This window comes from Sinocyclocheilus rhinocerous, unplaced genomic scaffold, assembly GCF_001515625.1.
Source record: "Sinocyclocheilus rhinocerous isolate Xijiao unplaced genomic scaffold, SAMN03320098_v1.1 scaffold1569, whole genome shotgun sequence".
In the NCBI taxonomy this organism is placed as follows: domain Eukaryota; kingdom Metazoa; phylum Chordata; class Actinopteri; order Cypriniformes; family Cyprinidae; genus Sinocyclocheilus; species Sinocyclocheilus rhinocerous.
Genome location: NW_015663506.1, coordinates 333381 through 337070, shown reverse-complemented (window position 1 = coordinate 337070; position 3690 = coordinate 333381).

Genomic DNA, 3690 nt, shown 5'->3' with positions numbered 1-3690 from the left:
CAGTCGGCAGAGTCGGCAGATTTTCATGGGTGTAAATGATCTGATGAATAACTCTTTTGACGTTTCATGGAACTGATAAAATATAAATATAAAATATACAATATAATATGCAGTCGGCAGATTTTCATGGGTGTAAATGATCTGATGAATAACTCTTTTGACGTTTCATGGGATGGAATAAACTGATAAACTACTAAACGTAAAGCACAGATAGTTTCCCCATGCTCCAAATACTTTCTCAGATTGCCTTCTGAAACATGAACGGACATGAATGCTGAATGTGTACAGCAGCACATCTTTAGCAAAGGATGTCAGAATACCAAGAAAATGTCTGATTATTTGCGAAAATATGCATGTCTCTCCCATTCATTGCACTTCTGTTGCAGGTGAGCACGCTTGACTTTGATATTGTTCAAAGCACTGTGTGACAGAATGTTCTAGGCGACATGCTGAAGGTAATTGAAAAAATGTACTCGATTTGTTTTTGAAGATCTAGTGATGCGATCGTTTCTCTTGCTGTCACTTCATGCATTTTTGACGCTGGAGCCTCAGCACATCAAATTGCTGGTTTCTAGTTGTGACAGCGTTTACCTGTGTATCGCTAAGTCAGAGTGACATAAACCTGGCATGACCTCTCAGTTTCCATAGGTACAAAGCCATCTATTTTCACTATTTGTTTTTCCTACATCTACCTCACTGTTTCCTCATGATTTCAAATTGAGCCTAGCAAGTCTATTCCTATACGACCTCGCTGATCTACAGCAGAGCCAAGCTGTCTTTTAATATTACTCCCTCTGCAAATCGCAAGAGCACAAAAATTAATCCTGCTGTTCTACTGTGTTGAAAGAAAACAGTTGATGCATATATATCAGACAATTGCACAGCCCTAGCTATTCGAATGAATTCACACAAGGTTTAGAAGGCTGCCTGAATACTAAATGCCTGTAGTGCTGCCCTGTCTCTACTTGCTTGTTTTTTTTTTTTTGCCAGGAAACATTTCAGCTGGAAGGTGTCTGTCTGAGCCGAGTCATTACGAACTGTCTGCCTTAGTTATTCATTTGTTTAAACATGTTCACATTTAAAGCACAGTCTCTTTAATCTGAATAAAGATTAATGTTTTAATACACTGTAGGTAAAGTAGGCCAGATTGTTCACAAATGAAGAATTGATAGTCTTGCAGTTCATTTGGCAGCCACTGTGTGGTGATAAAGAATCAGTAGCTATGCAGTAGTTGTCAGACTTTGTCAGTCCTTCCTTTGGTCAGTCTTTTAATGGTCTTGCTTCATTCTTTTATTTTATTCTAAATTTCATTGTTGCTTGTTTTATAGGCGGCATTTTCAGTAGAAAACACTTTCTTTAAATCATCCTTTAACTTTTCAGAAAGATTTAAGTGTAACACTTCACAATAAGGTTAATTAACTTAATGCTTTTGCATTTTAATGGCATTTATTAATCTATCTTATAATATATGTATATTATAAAATATAAGTATTACAAATAATAAGTTTCAGGATTAATTCACAAATCATGTTTAAATTAAATTAACTAATGCTAATGTCTGTGACCTGAAATATCATGTATTAGCATATATAGAAATCAACATTAACCTTAACTAATAAATTATGTAAAAGCCTCGTACCTCATGGTACCATCACAAAGAGGCACAAAATTGCTTTCCAGAACATTTTCGTTTACCGTTCCTGGCTGGTGGAATGATCTTCCAAATCTTTTTCTCTTTTCTTTCATCTTTCTCTGTCTAGCTTGTACTTATTTGAACAATGCTTGGAACTTGGTATGACGAGCACTTCCTGTGTCTATTTGCCTCTTTAAGATGAATCGCTTGATGCATTCCCCAATTGTAAGTCGCTTTGGATAAAAGCGTCTGCTAAATGAATAAATGTAAATGTAAAAATACTGTTCATTGTTAGTTCAGGAAACCTAGTAATGTATATTAACCAGTGTTAACAAGCTGTAGTATATAGCCAGGTTAATAATAGAAAGGATCTGTCTATTTATCTATTATATCTTTCTGATGAAATAACTATGTTTAATTCCCTATATTGCTTGTTGCAATTTGTATATTTAATAGTTCATTTGTTTCCGGGTGCCAATGCATGGCTTCTACCCTTACAGGTGGAAGATGACCTGAATGGAAGGTGTCAGGCATTTTGATGGCCTTGTGAGCCCTGGACAGCACTAACTACCTGCCTCCAGGCACAGAAGTTGAGGTCTAGGGTGGTAGCTGAAGGTATGCTGGTCTACATGTGTGAACAAGGCAGTCAGCAGGAGCACCTGGAGCCAAATTATGCAGATTCCACTCAGGTGCGTCCATTGAGAGTATTCATGACCTTTTGTTCTGTTTTCTGTTGAATATTTTGTTTAAATCACAATAATTCAATGCTTCCTTTCTGAGTTTTTCCACAAACGTTCTCTGACCCAGTTTTGGTTATGTTGCTCATTCAGAAAATTTGATCAGACATGGTTTGTGGTTCATGGGCGTAGAGCAAATTTCAATGTCTTTTTAGCCACACATGGCTTTTAGCAGCGCACAAGGTCTCGCGATATTACTCCTTGAGGTGATAAGCGGTCTCGCGATATCAGTATAAAGTTGTGTTTGTGGTAAAACCTTTGATAGTGCTTGCATTATATTGTTCGGTCTTTTATTGCATGTGCTGTTCGTTTGGGTTCCATTTGGGAACGCATATAAAGTCTGACACACTTTATGTTGCACTGTTATCAATTACAAGCGTGCTCGGTCCACAAACTCTTCCTCTGCATATGCTGTGAGTTTGGGTTGCTTAACGTTCATCTGGGAAAACAGTGTGTTATCTCACTAGATTTATTAAGTAAATCATTTAGAAACCTGTGCCAACACAGGAGAATACATCGACATATTTCTATATGCGATTTGGTTGTACATCGCGATTTCAAAATAAAAGTTTAAACCCTCGCTCTGAGTTTGCATGTGGCCAAATATTACAATTAAATGGATTTAAAGGGGTCATATGACGTTGCTAAAAAAGAACATTATTTTGTGTATTTGGTGTAATGAAATGTGTTTTTGCGGTTTAAGGTTAAAAAAACACATTATTTTCCACATACTGTACATTATTGTTTCTCCTCTATGCCCCACCTTTCTGAAACTCGTCGATTTTTACAAAGCTCATCGGTCTGAAAAGCGAGGTGTGCTCTGATTGGCCAGCTATCCAGTGCATTGTGATTGGCTGAATACCTCAAGCGTGTGACGGAAATGTTACGCCCCTTACCATACTGTGATGCCGTGTCCCGGTGCGGCAAGACAAAAACATTAAAACCGCATTTATTTGAAACAGAATTTTAACAGGGTTCGTACAATGCTTAAAGTGCTTGAAGTACTTGAATTTGACTTTTTTTTAAATTGAAGTCCTGGAAAACAGCCATATTTATGAAAAATTACTTGAAAAGTACTTGAATGTTTAAAAGGCAGTATATATGAAATTAGTGGAATTTTATATATTTTTTTTGATAAAAAAAACTTTATTATTGTTTCTCCTCTATGCCCCGCCTTTCTGAAACTCATCGATTTTTACAAAGCTCATCGGTCTGAAAAGCGAGGCGTGCTCTGATTGGCCAGCTATCCAGTGCATTGTGATTGGCTGAATACCTCAAGCGTGTGACGGAAATGTTACGCCCCTTACCATACTGTGATGC